The sequence below is a fragment of the Apis florea genome, unplaced genomic scaffold (genome assembly GCF_048593485.1).
Source record: "Apis florea isolate Af1SG1 unplaced genomic scaffold, ASM4859348v1 contig_3585_pilon, whole genome shotgun sequence".
NCBI lineage: Eukaryota > Metazoa > Arthropoda > Insecta > Hymenoptera > Apidae > Apis > Apis florea.
In genome coordinates this window covers 905,755-928,721 of record NW_028256788.1, presented here as the reverse complement: position 1 = coordinate 928,721, position 22,967 = coordinate 905,755, and the positions used below count along the sequence as shown (strand labels likewise).

General features: G+C 34.2%; 1 protein-coding gene across 7 annotated transcripts in view; it reads right to left on the bottom strand.

The window, feature by feature from the left end:
• The window catches only part of Pgant9 (polypeptide N-acetylgalactosaminyltransferase 9), a 324,242-nt gene that overhangs the window by 177,952 nt on the left and 123,323 nt on the right, over positions 1–22,967 (bottom strand). The window contains exon 1 of one of the 7 annotated variants that reach the window (XM_086914107.1): positions 15,383–15,698. The exons of 5 other annotated variants lie outside the window; for them this stretch is intronic. The gene's annotated coding sequence lies outside the window, so the exon portion shown is untranslated. Of the gene's footprint in view, positions 1–15,382; positions 15,699–22,967 lie in introns of those variants that run through there. One more of the 7 variants, XM_086914106.1, reaches the window with a different exon arrangement.

The window sequence follows — 22,967 nt, the reverse complement described above, 5'->3', positions numbered from 1 at the left end:
TTTTATAATACTATATTATTTTATTATATATATTATATATATTCTAGGATATTTTTTTTCCCCTATAACGATATACGACCATAATTTAAATTTTATCGATTTATAAATTTATGATATCATCGTCGAAGACGAGTTTTCGTGTTATCAATAAGCAAACTTATAAGATTTACTTTAAAATAAACCGTGATATAAATTATTCGTAATGAAAGATGGGAGGATGGGAATAATCGAAGAACAATTCGTTGAATTCATATGCGATTATCGTACACGCTTATCAAGCCACAAGAACTTAGTCAGTCAGCACAAAGTTATTATAGAAGATCACATTCACGGGCTGGAAGGACATAATCGTTTAGATCAACCAAGTAGATTCTGAAGCGAGTGTTCACTGGATAGAACAATAGCGACTACTTCAAGTATTTATTACAACAGTTATTCTTCTACCCAAGTAACCTTTCATAGATAGAGTATTCATTCATACTATCGTAAGTTTCCATCGTATCGTTCAGAATTGAAGTTATAAATAATGTATACAGACTATAGAATAAAATTGATTGGTAATAGTACAAAAAAAAAAAAAGAAAAAAACAAAAGCTTATAACTGAAGATTAATTTTCAATTACAAAATGTATGTATCGAAACGTATATTTTATATATGTTTATTCCAAAAGTTTGTGAAAATAATAATCTTTCTATAATGTTTATAAAGAATTTAAATAATAAAAATTTAAAAAAAAAAATTTTATCCTAATTGCTTTCTCTCTCAATAAATATTATGTGAAAGTATGTTCTTAAAAAATTATCTAGGTTAAGAAAATCAAAAAAAAAAAATATATCTAAGAAGAATGAAATTTTTTGAAGTCTTTGATGTAAACTACAGAGATAAAATTATTAGTACCTCAATAAAATTCCGGACGTTAACAATTCTAAAAAGAAAAATAATTAATAAATAGTTGACAGCAACATATAATGGAAGATAGTTGGTGATATAACGACGATGTGAAAGAAAACACATCACTTATGAAAACTTTCTCTTTTTGTGTAAAAGAAATAAAAAAATAAAAATCTACATTCGACCAAAGAGAAATGACGAAAAATAAAATTAAAATCATTCTGAAAAATCTTAAAAAAAAAAAAAAAAAAAAATAAACCTTTTTTCCCAATTTTCGAACTTCGATCGCTATATAACCGTTTGTCTCGTTGAAAAAAAAAAAATCGACTGCTCACTGCGGGCCGTGCAACTTTTTAATCTTCGAAAAGCAAAATCACCGGCCGATGGCGGCCTGTCACATAAAATTTCTCGCGTAGTTTCACGACAGTATCGAATTTTTCTGCCAACGGCATTAGCATATTATGAAAGCGACAGGTTTCATAGGAAGAACGATTTTCCAACGATCCAACGAAAACGAGGTCCAATGGCGACCTCGCCCAACTTCGCCGAAGCTTGTCGCCGCTTTCGAGGAAATTGCTTTCGTTAAAAACAGCTGAAGAGACCGGAAACTAATTCGAGCCACGGTATCACGATGAATGCTACTCGCCACGATTCCTACCGAGGCCGAGATTCATCATCAGTTTCTATTTACTTGAGAGTTTCCGGCCCTTCTTCTTACTCCAATAGGACAGATACCTAACCTCAATCTTTTAACGAGATTTTCTAAATTACAATTTCACTCGAACGGTTTCGATTTTATTCCCCCCCGGGCAAATTTATCTTTCGTGGAAACAATTTATTTTCTGGTAGTTTGATGGGCGTGCTCGCAGGGCAAATTTTATTTCTATTTTTTTTTATTTTTTTTTATATATTTTCTTTTTAAAATTAAAAGTGAAACTTGAACTCTTCTCTTTTTTTCTTTTTTTTTTTTTTTGGTGATATTATTGATAGCTGCCTGATCTTATCATGTTCTCTATTTTTTCAAATATTTTGATCTTGTGATTGCTATTTTTATTAATTTTTTATTTTTCAGTTTATCTCAAGTGTCTTATAGTAGTGTCTTATAGTAAAATAAAAAATTTACAAAAGATTATGAAGATTAAAAAAAAAGCTTTTATTTTTTTTCATTGTAATACTTTTCTCTCATTTTCAAAGCAATATGAATAATTAGTTAACAGAAACTTTTGTTTTTAACTTTTGTTGTTATACTTTCGTTTGTTAATTAAAAAAATGTAACAGAAATATGCAAAATATAAAATTTGCGCGTAATAAAGAAAATTGAAATAAAAAAATAAAATGCATTTTCCTTTTCACCAACATATTAAAGTTCTTATTTTTTCTTATGCAGGATTCTCACATGACAAAAAACTAAGTTTTTCAATTCAAGGACGCACGACGAATCGAGAAACCCGATTCACTTTGAATTCCTTCAAGTTAATTTAGCAAATCAAATTCATCGATCTATTAATGAAGTTTCGAATTTCTGGAATTTATAGCGAAACAAAGAGGAGAAATAAAACGAAGAGAGTAATATAAAAAATTAATTAGCATAATATTAAAAAGGATTGGATTAGTATCGAGTGTCAAATATAATTTCAAAGGATGATGTTCGATACATGGATTAAACATCAAAGCTGAAATTGTGTATTGTACGATGTACTCGTCTATTATTATTATATGTGTTTAAATTAATTATGCGATTGTTAATAATCTACATTTGATATGATAATGGATTTGCATGGTATTTCCCTTTGGATCAATACTAATAATTGATGAGAATGTAATTGATAAAAGTTTTCATTTATCGAAAATAATACAATTTCTCTCTGTTACCTTTGATCAGCATTCGTATTCATGAAATAGATTTAATTTTTAATTAGTTCTGTTAATCGGAAATTATATTGTCGGCAGACAATGGAATTTGTAATTTCATTCCATTTATTAATTATTTATTTTAAATTATATTTATATTCAAATGTATCATTTAAAATGTTCGATTCTTAAAATAATTAATTTCGCGTCACAAAAGATTGAAATTTATTAAATAATTGCGAATTTCTCGTAATAAAATTAAAAAGATTAAATTTTGAACAAATGAATTTGCTATTCAAGATTTCTATATTGTTTCTCTTTTACAGAAAATTAATGAAATATAAAATGCGCTTGATTAACCATATTTACACTTTCAGTAGATGCTTTCACGAAGATACGTGCTCGTTCTCTCAACAATTATCATTTATTCTCACGTGCACGTTCACTTGATTATTTAAATACAATAAGAGACAAGAGTTCCGTTTAATACGTTATTCTAATTGAAAGTTTACTTCTTAAGCTTTCTAAAAGTTAAAACGAATCCTGAAATAGCAAAAATATTCTATTATATATTGTAATAAAAAGTTTGAACAATTTATATTGCAGTTTGGCATCGAATGGTCGAAAAATTTCTATGCAAAATTTCTGAAATATTTTTGTTTTTAAAAATCAATGTTATGTAAAACTATTCTTTCCCATCACTCAATTCTCGACACAAGTCCTTGAATCCGTATTCCATTTTAGAATATTTTAAATGTTATTCTTTCCTCGAGGAAAATTCCACTTTGGAATATTTTAAATATAATTACGCTCCACTGGCAAAATTCCATTTCTAAATATTTTAAATATCATTTCGAATATCATTGTTATAAATTAATTCGAGATTAATTTAGTCAATAATAAAGAAAAAAAATATTATCAACGAATTTTTTCAAAAGTCTGAAAAATTAAAAAAAAAGAAATCCCACGCAAATAAAATATGTCTAAAGATATAATAGCGTTAAGAAATCAAAAACATCATTAATCATTCGAAGATAAGATATCTAGATTACTCCACAATCTACATCACTTATTACCACCATCAATCTAAATAAAATAATTCAAACCGAACCCATACTTTATTCTCTCGTAACAATTCTTACCTCTCTCTCGTTGATCATCCTTAATTGACATTTTCAAGACACGTATCTTCCACACGTGATTGCCATACTTCTTCAGCGTGCGAACGCCATCTATTGATTCGCCGAGTTTAAATAATTGCCATCTCGTTTCGCGAATGAACGCACGCAAGCCGCGTCGAAAGTATCTATTTACTTTCTCGAATCTTTGAGTCGTCGAAAAAGAATGGAAGCGTCGAATTTCAACCAATTATCGATGTTACTATCGACGGAACATCGTGTTTATTAGCGGGAAAATTTCGTCGAGGAATTCCAGGGAGCGATCTTTCGAAACTGTGAAAACGTTCCGCCGAGGCGTGCAATTAGCGAGACCGCGGTGGTAATCGTCGAGTAATGTTGCTCAATTTAAATAATCCCGACTGTATCTATCTCCTGGAACGAGCGATAAATCGGCCGACTCTCGAGAACCGTAGTGGTGGAAACATTGGACGGAAGATACATTTGAAGAGAGTTGGAAAGCGAGACTTAACCTCGATTGGCTTAGGGTTATAGGTTATGTACAACGATTTTGAAATAACTATGTAATATATTACTATGGTATATTTTTCTCGTGTTGTTTCCAACCACGAGAATGGAAAATTTGCATTTGGATTACTTTCGACTAATAGAATAATTACAATAATTTTGTGGAAATGGAAAGTCAGATGGGAAAGAGTTTCGAACAGTGTGAATCGAAAAGTGAGATTTAACTTCAAATTATAAGTGTATTATCTTATTTAAAATAAGATAGACCGTTTGAAATAATAAGCAAGCATATCTCGTTTATTTACTACTATTTGAGGTTATGTTTCCCCTCCTCACACTTTTATACGTTATAACATGTAATAATTGAACTAAAGTTAAAGACAACCAAGAGATCCCATCAAGGATCCTTCTAACGCAAGTACAAAAGCAAGCATAAACAGCAGCGCGTCTAGAAGTGTACCAACAAATCAAGCAGGAATTATCCGGGGCGCGATTCTCGAAACGCGTACACGTTTCCGTCCCTCTTGACGGCGCATAAATCCGCCACTCGTAGACGGAAAGAATCGCCGCAGTAAACCGCGAACTACCATCACGGGGGTTCAGAGAAGTCTGAATCCAGAAACCTCTGTCTGGGGAAACGTCGGAACAAACAACTAGAACGCGGACTCCACAGAACGAAAGAGAGGGAGAGGAAGAGGGAGAGAGAGAGAGAGAGAGAGAGAGAGAGAGAGAGGGAGTAGGCATTCTCTCTGCCGGATATAAATCCGCCCACTCGATGTCACGAACGAGGCACCACCGGGAAAAACAGAAGGAAGGGGGGGGGGCGCCACCGTGGTGGGAGTAAAGTTAGCAAAAGGGATAGGCTTTTTGGATATCAGCCAGAAACTGGGACGTGGCAGCAGAGTGGAACTCCGCGGTAGGGATCGTTTCAAAGGACCGGCGTGCATTGCGAAAAACTGCGGCTCCGATCATCGTCCTTACACGAGCGGAACAGGAAGTTGGTACGGTTCCGGGCAGCCAGCGCGCCGGTTCAAAGAGGAATTTCTGAGCGGATCGACCGAGCTGCTTCGTTATGAGAGATACGAATGGATGAACTGTGCTGTTCCTCCAGGGATTTTCTCCTCCTTTTTTTCTCTCTCTCTCTCTCTCTCTTTGTTTTTATCCTTTCTCTCTCTATTTCTCTTCCTCTGTTGTTTATTGGAATGGGTTTATTGGGAATATCGTCGATTCTGCCGAGATCTATTGTGCGGAAGAGTTGTGTAGAGGAGTGGAAGTTTGTTGGAGTGGATGGATGCGAAGCTGATGGGTTTGCTAAGAGTTTTAATACGTAGTATGGGAGAAGGTTTTTGCATTGTGATTTTATTGGGAAAGGAAGTTTTTGCATTCCCTTCGTTTGTTATATCGTAAAATAAAAAGTTTTAAACTGCATGCAACAATTTATTATCGGTGTGATTTTATTATTAATTTGTTTTCAATCCAACTTTTAATTAAGGATAAACGGATGAGTCGTTGAGATTGTTTTTTATGCGACCTGTTTCAAAATTACTTTACTCTACTTGACGCAAATTTGTTTAAATTTTTATCAAAGGAGAAGCGTTATTATTCTAATTAATTCCCATTCGAAATTTATAACTCGAATATGTATTTGTATACGGCAGCCAGTATAGCTCCAAGCACAAACACCGTATTTCATGCGTGAAAACTCCCCGAATTTCTCCGCAAGCTCAATAAAACCAAGTGGTTCGTAACAAGTACTCTTCTCGGTACAATGGATTTCCACAAGTGAAATTTGAGAGTTCAAGTGCATACCCTGCATACATTTGGAAAAAGAAGTACATCGCGATCCACGAGTTTCACTCGAGATACAAAGTGTTCCAGGCAACTCGAATTTTGAAATATTTTTTTCTCTGAAACCTTTTCTTTCGTCGTACAATGATAAAAATTTCCATTGTGACGAGTGTCCCTGTAACGTCAACCTATTTGAAAATATATACAGATTGACAAAAAAATAAAACGAAATAAAACTAAAAAATAATAATTATTTAATGCTTTTATTAAAAATCAAAATGGAAATTCGTCGAAATATTTACACGTTTAATTTTTCAACCATGTCCAACAATTTTCCTCTCGTATCGATAAAACGGACAAAGTCAATTAACATTCATGATCAAGATCATTCCCCGATCAATCTAATCGACACTGCACCGATTCGAATCGCAACAGATTTGGCGGTCCATTAAAATGTGCATCGTGTTTCTATCGATCGAGGGTTCAGAGACTACACACGTTCGAGAATCAGAGGCAATTCGGAACGGAATTAAGACCATAATCCCGGTTTCCACGCGGGCAAATTGATCTCCGGGCCACCTCTGTCGCCTCTCCTCGAGTCGCATTCGGTCTCGCGCCTCGCATTCGCCAGCTACTACCAAACTAATTAATCTCATTTGATGGGGAGATACGACTACGATCGGGAAGAATATTAGGAATAAATACGACACCTGTGAGATGATTTATCGCAATGTTCCCCGCGTCGAATCATCCTGCACCGTAGTTCGCCGTTATGCTCAATCTGACCACCTGTTCGGTGGATGTACACCGTTATCCTGCATTATGGAACGAATTGCTTGGTATTTTGCCAGTAACCACGAGGCGAGAATGGAGAAAAATGGTCGAAAATGAGTTTGCGCAATTGGAAACGAATAGAATGGAAATTTTATCTAAGATTGAATGGAGAAAAATACTTTTATAGATAAGTTGAGAGATGCATCCGATAGATTTGTTTTGCACCACTTCGAAGATGAAAAGCTCGATTTTAATGATCATTTGAATGATCTGTAATGAAAAAATTTTATGCGCGTAGAATGAACAAAGATATCAAAGGCATTAAAATTCAATCAAATCGGATTATGTTTACGTAAAAATCGACATAAACTTTCCAATTAATGTAATACGTTAGGGAATAATGATGGGTAATAGTTGGACGATTGCCCGTGTAATATCTTGATTGTCTTGCGTAATAAAGTGGAACGATAATTTAATAAATATTTCTGATGGTGGTAATATTATATTTGTTAAATTAAATTCTATAATAATTATAATCGTATCATCGTGTACGTATTATTTCATTACTTGTTACAATTTTTTTTTTTAATTTATACATATATTGCAGTATTCGTATGAAACAATCTATTAATAGAAAATTATCACTTGATAAGCGAGGTAAAAATATGTTCATCGCGTGAATTGAACCGGTTGCAGAAAGTGTTTGAACAATTGTAAAAAAAATATTACGTAATTAATTTATTCCCGATCGATCAATCCGTTAGTGTTTAAGAAAGAACTGGAAGAAGGATGGAGAGATAATTATGAACAAAAATAAGACAGAATTGATGATATTCATTAACGATAAAATTTTCTGTTACAAATTAAAATATATGGTATTTTACACTCCAATTAACATTTTTTAGAAGAGAATATTCAAAATTCTAAATATAAATATTGCAATAATAATAAAATATATTTGTTCTTTCTATTGAAAGAATTTCACAAACATCCTTTTTACTTTTTATAAAAATTAATAAAAGAAATAACGAGAACAATATTATTATCCTTCTATTCATTTCATTTATCTATTTTTCTTTTTTTCTTCTAAAGCAAATTTTATTATGAATTATATTATGTTAATATACTTAATCACGTTTCTCATGTGTAAAATGCAAATAACAATTTATTTATTACGCTGCTATATAAATATTAACCTAGTAATTACAAAATGGCATTAGCATAAATTAAAAATGGAGCGAATCATGGGAACGATTCTTCGAGAGTAATTTTATCATATTTAATGATTAACATCGTGATTCTGTTTTACATTAATCGACGTAATTTGCGATAATAAAAAAATAATAATAAAATAACGAAAAATATTGTGAAATATTACAGAATTGTAGTATGATTTTTTTTTTCTTTTTTTTTTTTCGTTATTGCGGTGACACGTGATGATATTAAGTACGAGATCGTATCGCGATACGAGTGATATCTTGATTCCAATTAACGTCACGAATTCAGAATTATATTGCGAGTTGTAGTAAAATAAGCTATTATTGAAATGAACGGAGTGTAAAGATAAGTATAATCTTGTTATTCTTTTATTTGAATAATTATATAACGATAATAATAATATTTAATTAATAAATTTAACCTTACAATATAAAGGTAAGTGAAAAATCTTTATTTCCCTTATAATATAACGAAACGATCGTATAGATTTTCTTTTTCCACGTTAATATCGCTGCAATATTACTATTGTTTTTCCCTATATTTATTTTTTATGTCCCTCTTCTTTTTTCTAATAAAATAAATTTAATTCTTTCTAATTCTCTTCCTTTAAAATTACAAACCAACCAGCTGTACTTTTATCATCTTATTAAAAGAATTATTAGGAATTTAATTATAAAAATTAGAAATTACAAATACGATGAATAAAAGCATTTTTAGATTAAAAAAAAAAGAAATTACGATATAAGCACAATGAAAACTTTGAAGATTCAATGTTAGTTAATTAAATTAAATACTTATCGAGTATCGAATTTTTAGCACGTGAAAATGCGCGAATTTGGTCAGCCATGATTTTGCCGGTGAATAATCGATGATAAACGGAAACGCGAGTGATAAGACAAGCCGCGCTGCGTCAACATCAATTATCTACTTCTGCTTGGACGAGAGATACCGTTCAACAATACAATCGTCGAATACATAGTTGCACGATTAGTTTGGCCAAGTCGAATCAACGAACTTTAACATTTCTCGCGCGAGTGAACTTTACCTCGCATCTTGACAATGCAAAACTATGCTGTGTGATATTTGTGTTCACGAGACACCGTTTATGAAATGTTAACATTAATTCGATATTTAATCGGAGTCGAAGTTGTACGAGTTGAATTTATTTTACTAGAAAATGGCTGTAAACGTTCTTCTTTCCAGTGATTTGATTAAAATTTTTTTATACGTTGGAAAAAGATAGTAGATCTGATTGAATATATATACAAGCTCACTACGAATTTCTAAATTGTTAAATATTTTATCATTTTTTTCATCGAACGATTAATTAATTTAATCAATCTACTTATCGTATTCCAACTTCAATACTTTAACATCTACTTTTCGCTTTAGAAATAATCGATAACGCGAAATAATCTTTTCTCCAAACAAAATTGAAATCTATATAATATTCAATATATAATACCAATCGATTTGTTTGTAAGGAAAAATAAATTCTTTCAATTTTAAAGTATTCCTGAAAGTAATTCTCCGATTTCGACGAAAGTTCTTCAAAACTAAAAAAAAAAAAAGAAAGAAAGAAAAAAAATTACATTAGCTAGGATAGCAGCAGCACAGCAGGAAACTCGATAAGACGATTAATCCGAAGAAAAATCGAAACTCGTTTATTTCTTTCGATCCAGTCCCTCGCGAATCGAGGGATACTTCCGCGAAAAATACACATTAGTTTTAGGAGAAGGGACACGCACACGTATTTCGTGCAACCGGGTGAATATTTCAAATAATATCTCGGAATCGTGTATCTCGGGCTACGGCTTTAATTGGACGGATTCGAGTGGTGGCGCGGCAACGCGCGGGGGAACAGGTAGCCGCGGGAAAGCGATCCGCCTGTGTAAAACGAGCAAGAATATCCCGAGATCGAAAGTATCGAGCGTACGATCTATCTGTGCTTAATTCACCCGCGCTATAATTCGTACGATTTCGTCCTTCCCTTCGAATTAACCCCTCCCCCGCCCCCTTCGTGCGAATATTAGGAATAATTTAACAATGGAAATAAATTAAAAAGCTCGTATCTCACTCGAAATTATTACAATTGTTATATCTCTCGATATGGATGCGTTGCGTCATCCTTATTTCAGATTAAAATTATGTTCGGTATGCTATTTCTCGATAATGAAATGGAATAAAAGTGTTTTCGAGATTCGATCGAATTTTTGTCTTTCGGCGATGCGTCTTTTCGATTTCGACTTGTTCGAAATTGTTTTATGCAGAAGAATATTATTCGATCGTTGCAACGATATCGGTTTTTTTTTTCTTCTTCTTTTTTTTCAATTCATCCGCGAGGCCGTAATCCTGAATCGTGAAGTAACAACTTCACCGCAACGCGACAAAAAAACTAAGCATTGCGGTAAATTGTGAGGCAATCGGTAAGAGAAAGATCGAGAAAGATAAATCTATTATTTCTAATCGAATTTGTTATGTATATTCCCCACCAAACGGACCCATAATTTCTCCGCTCTAAAAAAGAAAATTTTACTTTTTATTCGACGGTCTGAAGCGTCAATGGCAATCTCTACCGTTCCAAAAATCTATAAAGCAATGAGACAAAGCAAAAATTCTCAAAACTCCCATATTACATCATTTACACGATTTATCATAGAAAAGAAAAAATTACAAATTTAAAAATACTTCGAAACTAAAACCTGGCGATAATAGAAGCGAGAAAAAAACTCCGCTCTAAAAAAGAAAATTTTACTTTTTATTCAACTTTTATTCTGAAGCCTTTATTCAAGAAATCTATAAATCCCATATTACATCATTTACACGATTTATTATAGAAAAAAATTATAAATCTAAAGATACCAATTCGAAACTACGAGTGCATCAGCGAGACGCGCATCATCCAAACGCGATTTCCATTCTCCAAAAACTCGTTCACCCGGCGATAACACGAGCGAGGAAAATCGTCGGTATCCGGTTTCCGGTATCTTTGATGGCCTTATAAACGGCAATCTTCTCGTGTACACGCGTGCTCGCGCCGGAAAGCCCTCCAGACTTGGATTAGATTACGGCATAAGCGGCTTATTTATCGCGAATTCAACGCGATCAACGCGCCACGGCGAGTGCATTCTTCTCCGCGAATCTTGGAGGAATCGACGAGCGCCCGTTCCGTCCGCCGCTTTTTCGGCCACATTCCAGACACGCGTGAACCGGAGGAACGCAATGCGATTCGCGCATTTGGCGACCAAGATAGCCGTGAAGCACCAGAAACGCGTAACGATCTTTCGGTTTTTTTCTATCCCTCCAACAGTGATAATGTCAGTTGTTTTCTTGTTTTCGTTTTACGGGGAGTAAAAGTAAGAGTAAAGTGAAGGGATTGGATTGGTTGAACGAATTAGGAGGAATTTAAATTATTTTTAAACGTACTTAAACTCGGAACAAGTTATTTGGAAAATTTGGAAATTAATCAATGAATGATTAATCGATTAATAGGTATGGCAGGACGAGCGTGGTTCATCGAGAATTTCTATTTATTAATAATAAATCGAAGAATTAGATGGGAATATTTTCTGGAATGAAGTTTTTGAAATATCGCATGAGAGAGGAACGTTATCACGATATTCCGTTACGTGTAACCGATTGCAGTGTTAAGGAAATATAGTGTGAAATAATATTCTGTAATTAAAAAAAAAAAAAGCTATTACTAAATTAAATAATCGGGATATTAAGCAAAAAATAATAATACTTAAAAAAAGTTGTTCATCTTTGACTCGAGAACACTTAAGGTAATCGCGTTATTTTTACCGTTTTATTCATTTCAAAAGAATGAATACACACATATTTATCGTAGAAAGAGGAAAAAATATTCTTACCAGTCTTGAATACACATACAAATTAACCAATTATCCCAACAATCGCAAGAAACTTACCACTGTTCGTTATCGAATCGAGATTATCTTATTAGTTTCGCAATATCATTCTTACTCGTACATTCAACACTTATCGGTGCTTATTAATCAAATCGAAAAATGATCACAATCTTAATTCGCGATATTTTTCTTTTTACCGATTTTTCAAACCACGCAGTCCATTATGCGCATATCAATCAATTATTCAAACGTGTCCAAGAAGCACTCGTCGCGTTATCCCCGCTCATAATCACAAAAGAGGGATCGATCATAACATTCCACAACGATTCCAATACGCCATAACGACAATCAAGGATCGAGATCGCTAATCGAACGATCCCTAATAAACAAAGAAAACACATCGAAGAGGAACACGGTTAATTAATCCTCTCTCGGCTCCTTGCTCTATCAAAGAGAAACGTATATGCAAATAAACGTGTCGCAACAAACGGGTGGTAATCGTGGAAAGTGATCGATCAAACGGCAATGCCAACGCCAACCAGTGTCTCATCAGTGAATTAAACGCATCTCTCTCGTCCAACGAATAATCGCGTGGGCGTGTTACGTCAACGGAAGAACGATTGAAACTGGAGAAACGACGAGCATGCCTTTCAGAAGAGGATGAAGAGTATCGCGTTTATGCTGAGATATCACACTTTCGGAGTAGATTTTCAACGAATTTATTTTGCTTTCTACTGGCATCTGTTATTTCAAACGCGCGCACGATTGTATTCTTGATTGTGATTCTATTATTCATTCGTAACCAAGGAATTTGTTTAATAATGATTTGTAATTCATCTCTTTGTCCACGATACTTATCAAATAAAATCTGTCTTTTTCTTTCGCGAAAGGAATTGTAATAATAATTGTGATCCATTTGGATTTTGAACCATTTTTCAGATTGATAATTTTAAGTAAAGTGTTTGGATAATAATATTGCTTAGAATTTCGAATGATCGATCAATTAAGAAGAGTTTTGTATTATATTATGTGAGTAGGAAGGTAGCCGAAAAGGAATTATTTCGAATTAAAATTCCGATCTCGTTCGCTTGACTGATTTTTTTTAATGCATGATCTGTGAATGAATGGAACGAAAAGAATCGAGCGTGGGAGTTCGGTATGGAAGGAATTTGTTTGCTTCCGTTTCTATATTGTGCTGTAAAAATAAACTTTCGATTCGAAAGATAAAGATAGAGAACCGCGATTTAAGAATGTGATGAACTATTTTTAAAAGTTTTATCATTTTAAAAGTGAAAAAGAAATAATTTTTTAATCGAAATGAATTATTTAGAGAGAGACCAGGAAGCTGAATTGCTCCGCGTGTGACGTTCTGTTGCGCCGCGTTGAATTTTAACATGTCCTTTTCTGTTGAAACCAGTTCAAACCGCAAAGAAAGTGACAGTTGTCACGATAACCCTTTAACGAATATACCAGACTAATGGCTAAACGTGTCTTATCATTTTTTCAATAACTTGTTTCAATAACTTGAAAATCTCTATGGCTAGGCGACTTTATCTGAATAAACAAGATTCTTTTCACTGAGCAATGCCATCAAACATGTTGAAAAATGATTAAATAGAATTTACACGCAGAGAAATTACACTCTTGTAAGATAATTTATCGATAGTATTAACATGGATTGATATATTTGAAAGTTGTAAATTAATAGATTGTTTCTTCTTTTTTACAATTTTTATTTTGAATTTATTACTACATTATATTTATCAGATAAAATTATTAAATGAATTGACAATTAACAATCTCTATCGAATCGTAATTTGATAACAATTAGAAAATAAATTTTTGTAAATTTTTCACAACAAAAATATTTATCATGGAAAAATATTTATTATTATATATTGGAGACCTATTTAATTATATAATCATAATCTTATCTATATAGGACAAATATCTTTTCATCGATTTGTGATGTAATTTCAACAGGTAATCAAAAGTAAATTTAATTAATTAAAAAAAAAAAAAAAAAGAAAAAGAAAAAGATAGTATAAGAATCGTTATGTGAACATATGTGTATTCATAACATGTTTAATTACACATGAGAAAGCCATGATGCACACGTGAATAGATCATTAGGTGTGAATTTTTACACTTTATTAATCGGTTTAAAAGAGAAGGATTAATTGGAGCGAAAAGCGACAACGACCGTGAAAGTTAAAATGAAGAAATAATAAAGAATACCCGATTATTTAATTATCCTGTTTATGTAGATAAGATTCCTATATTAGTTCTTTTATTTTTTTTTTCTCTTTTTTAATTATACCTAAGATTTTCGAATTTTTCGAACGATCTAAAAATTAAATTGAAAAGAAACATTTTAAATTTTATTTAAACTTAAAAAAAGAAAAATCTTTCGATAGAAGAATTACATATGAAGAACGATTCAATAACCATATAATAGGATTGAGAATTATTTTAATTCCGATACAATTTTAATAAACGATCCTTTCCTCCGATCGTAATATGCATTATCGCTAAATTTGTGTATTCCTCGATTCATCACGCGAAAAGTCGAGGAAAAACGATTAATCACCGGTATCGATTAAATCGTGGACCGATTTAAACACGGTTCGAGAATCGCGTGAAGTTAATGGTTAAACAGTGAACGCGATAAGCGGGTGGAAATATTGATTCGAATCGTGTCATTGAGTCGAGTGGTTCATTAAAGTCATAAAAGTTTCGCGTGAAAGATAAATTGTCATCCGTTTTGGAGCGAGAAATTGTTGCAACAAAGCTCTGATATTATTCGTTTTTCTGTTCGCCCGGTTAAAATACTTGACAGAAGACAGAACGAAAAGAAAATGATAGATTCATCTTTAATTAACATAAGTGTTTTTAAATAATAATTCCGTGGAATAATTGAAATTAATTCTAATTAATCAGTCCGAAAAAAAAAAAATTCCAAAAATCAAACTCACAGAATTTCAAACAAGTCTGATTAACCTAATAAATCTCTCTTGAGAAAGAATCAACAGGTTCGATCCAAGCGTTATCGAAACCTTTTCATTATCGAAAAACTTTAAAAATTCCAAAATTAAACTCGATGAATCTATACTACATTTCTAACGGATCGAATCCATTAAAATCGAATAGAATCCCATAAAAATCTACTAGACACGCTTCTATAAATACTAAGGAAAAAATCAACAGGTCCAAACGTCGTCAAACGAAAAGTCGCGAAAGTATTCTTCGTCGAAAAAAAAAAAAATCAAAACGACGATCCAAATTTTCTCCCACCCGTCCTCCCACTGTTGTTATCATCAAATTCCAAAGCTGAACGCGCTACTTACCGGCCATCCAAAAAAAGAATACACCGATGAGTCAAACTCCCACGAGCCAGCCACCCACTTAGCCTCACATAAAAGTTTCTCTCCCACGTTTCCTCTTCCGTCCAATCACTCACAAAACACCGAGTTCCAACACCGAAGAAAAGAAAAAAGAAAAAAAAAAGAAAAAAAGAAAAAAGAAAGAAAGAGAAATGTCGACGCAAGGATGATTGGTCGAGACAGAGCCAGGTCACGAAGCCAGGTAAAAACGGATCACAGGCAAACTGCTGCCACTATCCACGAGGGAGCCGGCATACCTAGCGACGACCAGGCGTTAACTGAAAGCGTATGGAGGCCGAGGAACGCCGTCCAGTACACCTGTGTGCCACGGGGGTACCCAAGTAGGAGAGAGAGTGAGGAGAAGGAGAAGAAGGTCGGTAGAAGGAGAGACTCTCTCGATGGCCTTTACGCGACGGATATGTTTATCGTGACAAACGAGACGCGAACAGCTGCTTGGAATCCAATAAGAGGGGATGAGAGGGATCTTGAGTCGATTTGACGGAGGCAGAGGGGGGCAAATTTTTGGAGGAAGATTTTTGGGGAGTGGGGATTATAACGATTTTACGGTGGAACGAGTTGGAGGAATTCGAAATTGAATTTATAAGTAAGTAATTTCTCTCAAAATGATTAATGGTTTTTCTTTTATTTTTTTTTTCTTTTGATTTTAATTTGTAATTTTTATTGCGACTTTATTTATATATTTGAAAATAAAGAGGGTGAGGAATTTTGTGGTCCCGTGAGTTCGAGGAATTTGAAATTGAATTGATCAGCAATTTGTGAAACAATTAATTGCTGTATTTTTGGTGTAATTCTAATTTCTATTTTATACGATGAAAACTTGTAGAATAGAAGCTGGTGCGGTGAGTTTATGAATAATTTGTTCGAATAATTTATGAAATAATTAATTTTTTTTTTATAATTATGATTTTTGAACGTACGAGTCTTTTTTTTTTTTTAAATAGAATTGCGTAAGAAATTTCTTCTCGTAATTTCTTCAAACAAGAATAAATCCGGCAACACACGAGAAATTCGATGAAACGGGTTTAAATCACGGAATAAAAATAAAACAGGAACACGTAATACTCGCCCCGTTCCCGAAACACATCGAAGTCGAAAGACAAACGGGCGAAACTCGTTATGAAAATAGTATGAAAAGTATCACGGGCGAAATATGCAAACCTGTTCTCGTCGAGAGAAATGCAACACTCACGGAATGGCCTTTGCTCGGGAGTCGAAGACCTTCTTACGATCCTTCGACCGGCGATCTTTTCCAATGACAAAAATGGAAGAATCATCTTGCGTTCTCTTGCGTTTTCTTGGAATTAAACTGAATGAACCTTGGCGAGAGTTCCACCTGTTGAAGAGGCTGCAGGTAATTTATCTCAGAACGTCCAGTCCAGTCTTGTAAAGTAATTCCAACTTCCCTTCTACGACAAACTTTGATGGAAAGAAGAGGAAGAAAGTGTTGTTCTTTCTCAAAAAAAAAAAAAAAAAGGAAAAACAATACCTGATAATGTATCTAAGTATAAACAAATGATACATTCGTGTATCGATATCTTTTTATTGCAATGAAGCATATAATTTTCCAATAAATAAAGCAAAAGACGCGTCAGAGGAAAGATAACTCGAAACAGGGAACCTAACCTAACCTCCAAATTGCGAAGACAATACAAAAAAAAAAAAAAGAAAGATTAATAATCGATAATGGAACACGAGAAAAATACGAGATCAAAGCTTGGGGGCGTAAGTTGAAGGGGAAAGAGGGGAGGAACGTGAAAACCAGCGAACCAACGATACAGAAAAATTGCAACAAGCCAAACGATGGCTAGGTATGCGGCTTGCATGCTGCGCGTACAAAACGATTCCCTGTTTCATTACCGTGGACTGCGGTATTGTATTGGCGTTCCAACAAATTGCTTTCTTCCATATAGTTTTCGAGCTGCGGATATCATAAATACCGACCCACCTATGGGAAATTCGTCGGTTAGGAGTCATGAGTTATCGGCATCCGCGCCACAAGAATCGAAATGGGACGTTTCTCTAATCGATCCGCGTGAAAATAATATCCGACGTGAATATTCTTTTGTACCATCTTATATAACCAGACTGCGAATTTTTTGTGCATTTGTTTAAGAATTCGAAAGCACGAATGGAGAGTAAAAATATTCAAAATAATATTTAACTATATTTTCCAAGTCATATTTACCAAAAATATCTGAATTCTAATTATAAGATGGACGAGATATATACGAAGTGTAGCAAATAAATTGTAACGAAAGTGAATAAAAAATTATGGCTTATTGTACAAAGAAAGATTAAATTTCAGGAACTGTCACGATAAAGAAATAGATGGAGATTAAAATCGAGAAAAAATCAAATCGATCGACTAGGGATTTAAGGTCAGGTAGAGAGGAATAAGTCGTTGAGGAGATTCTTCTCGAGATTAAACTCCCTCAAATCGGACAAATGAGGCGAAGATCATCGACCGTTCGAGCTATCGATGCTCCACAAGTATGTCCTTAATTCTGATTAAACGTAATCTTGGAAGGAAAAGTAGCGTCCTATCGTTCGGTTTCGAAGAAAAAGGAAAAGTTTACCGGATTCGTTCCCCATCGAATCGACTGGTCATCCAGCTTCTCTCTGTTTGCCAATTTCGAAACGGCTACAATTCTATGAAAGTTCTTTAAATTCAAGGCTCGAGCGAAGAGAAATGAGAAACGAAGCAACTTTTATTAATTATGAATTTATAAATATGGAATTGTAAAGAGTGAAAATGTTGAAAAGAGTTTCGAATAAAATTTGTGACAAAAGTGCTTGTAAAAAAATACAAATAAATTGTAAGTAATAATATTTGAAAAAAGAAATGTTGGAAAGAAGAGAGTATTATTGACGAATGATTATCAGAAGGATAATCGATCGATATTATAAATTTTATTTCGTATATCGGACAATACACGGGCAACGTGCACAGGAAGATTATTATTATTATCGGCGCTATCGACACGAGTAACAGGATTTCAGAGAGACAACATCACATTTCGCAACTAGAATTACTGTCGCATAAATAATTGATTAAGATAGACAAGATATCTTTCACAATACTAAGCAATGACATCATTTATCGATTTCTATTAACCGACGTACAAACGAATTCCTCTTTTCTACAAGGCGATTCAAAAAGAAAATGCACGCGATCTCTCGTTCTCTTGGAACGAGGAATAAAATTTATACGAATATTCTTTACTTTTATTTTGTAAAAATATAGAAAAAAATATATATAGAATGTACAACCAGTTCCACAGAAAAGAAACACAATTAACAATTATGATACAATGTTTCCATATAGAGAATGAAAGAATTGAACACCATAACCTCTGTAGATCCACTTCTGCCACTCGTTCATCAAATAACGATTCATGGGGCAAGAACAAGGTAATTCAAAAAGAAAATGCACGCGATCTCTCATTTTCTTGGAACGAGGAATAAAATTTACTTTTATTTTGTAAAAAGAAAAATAGAATGTACAACCAGTTCCAGAGAAATTAAACAAAGTACCACTTTTCCATATAAAGAAAGAATTAAACACCATAAACTTTGTAAACCAATTTTGCCACTCGTTCATCAAATAACGATTCATAGAGCAAGAAGAAGGCGATTCAAGAAGAAAATGCACGCGATCTTTCATTCTCTTGGAACGAGATAATAAAATTTATACAAATATTCTTTATTTGTAAAAAAAAAAAACAAAAAATAAAACAAAATAGAATGTACACAACCAGTTCCACAAAAATTAACCAAAGTACCATTTTTCCATATAAAGCACGAACGAAGTAAACATCACAGCCTCTGTCCAAGATCCAATTCTGCCATTCGTTAGCCAAACAACGATGTTACCACGATTCATAGGGCAAGAACAAAACGATCGAATTAAATCCGATCTTAACACCCCTTAATACCCTTCCTCCCCCCCCTCCCCGGATAAGACTCCGCCGCATCTTCATCTCCGCCCGCAGAGTCCCGGCTCTTTTGTTCCCTCTTAAACGGGCGCTTATTCTCAGTCATCTGTCTTCTATTGTTCTTGCATCCCAGCCCTCAATTATGACAGTGATTTAAGAGGCTCTGTTACTCGGCCGTAAAGTTGGAACAGGTAAAACCATCTATCCCGATGTGTACAGTCGTCGAAGGGGAGGGTATACGTGCACACGTACATACGTGGGGGTGCCATAAATCTTGGGGGATGACGCCTGGCTTCCTTTACTTGCCTCGTTGACATCGACGATACTCTCGGATATTTTCATGATACGTATACACGTATCGACAAGGGACGATATTCAGAGTGGGGCCATGGGAGGGGATGATATCGTCTATATCGATGGACCGACGTCGCGACGTCCCGTGACGAATCCTATATTCAACGTGTTTTCACTGGCTTGTCGTCGATCATTTATTTTAAGCAATATCGAACGAGTCGATCGCCATTTTCCGTGATGTCGATCGTGAAACGCGGGGAAAGAGGATTTTAGAGAATTTTTATCGACCCATTCTTCGTCTCATTCGCTTTCAAATAGTTTGCCAATATCGAATCATCTCTCGAGAAAACCTTTCGACGTTTCAATTTGCAGGATTTTTCTCTTGTAATAATAATAATAATTATTATTTTAAAGAATTATATCTCCTCTCCGAGGAGAAGATGAATCTCTCGATGAGATTCACTTCACCGTTAAAAGAGTTAAATTCTAAAATTTCTAATTTTTTCTAAGCTATCTCCTTATCGGAGCGATACGATCTCTCTTTTATCGCAGAACGAATTCACACTCCCTGCGAATTTGTCTGTTGAACGCGTTAACTATCGTCGTATCGTTTCAAGAATCTTGAGAATTCGCGTTGAAACGCTTTTCTCGCGAGATCTCGCCCTCGCAAGGAACGCGGCCCAATCTCGAGGAAAGAAAAAGAGGGGGACGCGTCCGGATAATTGTGCAAAGTTCACCGGACCATAGAAAAGAAAGCAGGAATCTCAAACGACGATTAAATAAACGCTGTGCTGTGCTGGACCGTGGAATCCTCTTTCCTTCCTTTTCTTTCTTTTTAACAAAAAGAAATCTCTTTTCGAATCTATGAAGGGGTCTCGGCTGCTCTTTAACGATTTGTTAATTAACAGAAGACGCGAAGAAATTAATGGGTACGAAAGATTAAATCATTATGAAATCAGATTGTCGAGCCTCGATTTAATCCAGGGAGAAATTTCGCTGTTTCGTCTGCATTTATGCAAGACAGAAATTCAATACCAATCTGCAACGGCACATCACTTTTTTTTGCCCGTTGCAATAAAAAGTTTCAGTGCGTAGGATTATTTATAATTTAATTTATAATTCAATTTATAGCTTGTTCTGTTTAAAAAATGATGTAGAGAAACAAACGCTAAAAAACTGGTATACAAAAATATCGGTTGAGATTTGTTTATTAAGTCGTTAAGCGAAATAAGTGGAGTTTTGCATTAGACGAAGCGAGACGGAGAAACGAGTGAGACAGTTTTATCTTTGTTACGTCGCCACGCCACAGCGTGGCGCACCATGTCATTTCGTCTCCTCTCTCTTTAATGTATATTTCAATTACTTTTAACTTAATAAGCAAGTTTCGATCTACATTCTTGTATACCAATTTTCATATTCGTTTTGAATTCTCGAGAATTAAGTATCCCACGAATATATTAACACCTTGTAAATATATCAACGCTAATGTAATAATTTTTCGTGATAAAATATGAATAGAAAATTTTAACATCAAATTTTTCACCGAAGAAATTTTCCTATGATTGAATGAAGAAATATTCGCGATCAAACCATGGTATTTTAATTGATTGGTGCAGATTGATTGATTGAACTTTCCCTTTATAAAAGAGAAACAGTGCAAACGTTTCTCAAGAATAAATCGATTGCTTGTGATTTTTATTCATTTGAAAAACGGATGGAATCGAGTATGAAACCGAATGATTGATGATGCTTACGTTCATCGACATTCGATATCACGATATTAAGGTATCGAAGTGTCAATTTTTTATTTATCGCGAAGTAAACATTTCTCTTACCGTTCTGAAATCAATTTAAAATTTAGAATGCGTGTTTTAAAGCAAAAAAATTTCACAATTTTCATAAACACAATTCGACAAACACATTTTCGTTTCGTTTTTCAAAATCTTCAAGAATTGAAAAATTTTCATACTTAAATTTTGCGCACAAATTTTCATAAAAATTAAAAACATTATCATCAAATCAAACACCATAAAAAATAATCCAAATCAAATTCAACCTAACCTATATCTTACGAGTATTATTAGTTCAAAAAGATAGATAATATAATTCTCCTACAATTAATAAATTTTATCAAAATTTAAAAAAACTCTTCCATCTTACAAAGATGTAGAAAAAGGAAAACTACGATACTGCAACATTGTACGGCGGCAAATGCAACATCAACGTCGCTCCCGGCAAGTGAATTTGCCAGATGGCGATTCGAATTTCATTTTTCTTCTTTTCTCCTTAAAGCTTGGACCTCTCTCGCCTCGCGCAACTGTCCTGGAAGTAACGATCGAACGAGGCCCTGCCTCTTACATCACTTTTATACCCTTCATATTTCATGCCGGCCAAACGTTCCGACGAATGATGCATTATTTAGAACGCAATTCGGGTAGAGACAGGCCGGGACCTCGTAGAACAAATGCGCGCGAAATGGGCCAAGAGCATCCGGCAGAATGTCGTTCCCTCTTCCGTCCGATCGATCGACCTACAAACTTAATTTCGCCACGAATCTTCTCTGACACGAGCAACGCGTGCAACTTCAAAAACTGGATGACATAAATTTCCTCGATGCTTCTCGCGTGAGACGTGCTTCTTTCGATTCTTTCGACAAATTAAATTTTTAGAAAAATTATTATTGATTTACCTGAATCAAAATAAACGTTGCGGCTTTGGACAGAATATTGGATATTAATTTTGTCGAAAGAATCACGAGCACGAGAATCAGTAATTGCGGAAACGAAGGATCTGAAATGAGAGCAATCAAAATGATTGCAAAATGGAATGTTGTAATAAATTTAAAGAATTAATCTGAGGCATTATTTGAATTTATATTTTTAGAGTAAATTGTGGAAATTGGATTTAACGATCGAAGAAATCGCGAATATATATTTCTCTCCTTCCTTTTTTTCTTTTTTTGATTTCATTCCTCCGAATGGAAAACTAACAATTCAGCTTTTTTAATCTACATGTCAACCGCACGCTTCGTTTTGTCAAAAGAAAAGGGAGGGGGGAAGAGAGAGACAAGAGAGGTAAAGCAAGAAAGATGGGAATTCCGTATGAATTTCGCGTAGAGCGAGAGGTGCATTATTTAGATGCAATTTTTTCTGCAATCACCGACACGCAAATGAATAGGGAGCGGGCAAAGCGAAGTGAGAAGATTAATATTTCGAACCGACATCCGAGCACCAACTTTCAATCCTATCCCTTCTTTCGGGTTCCCACGTTTCCACGTGGCAAATAATGCACAACTACGA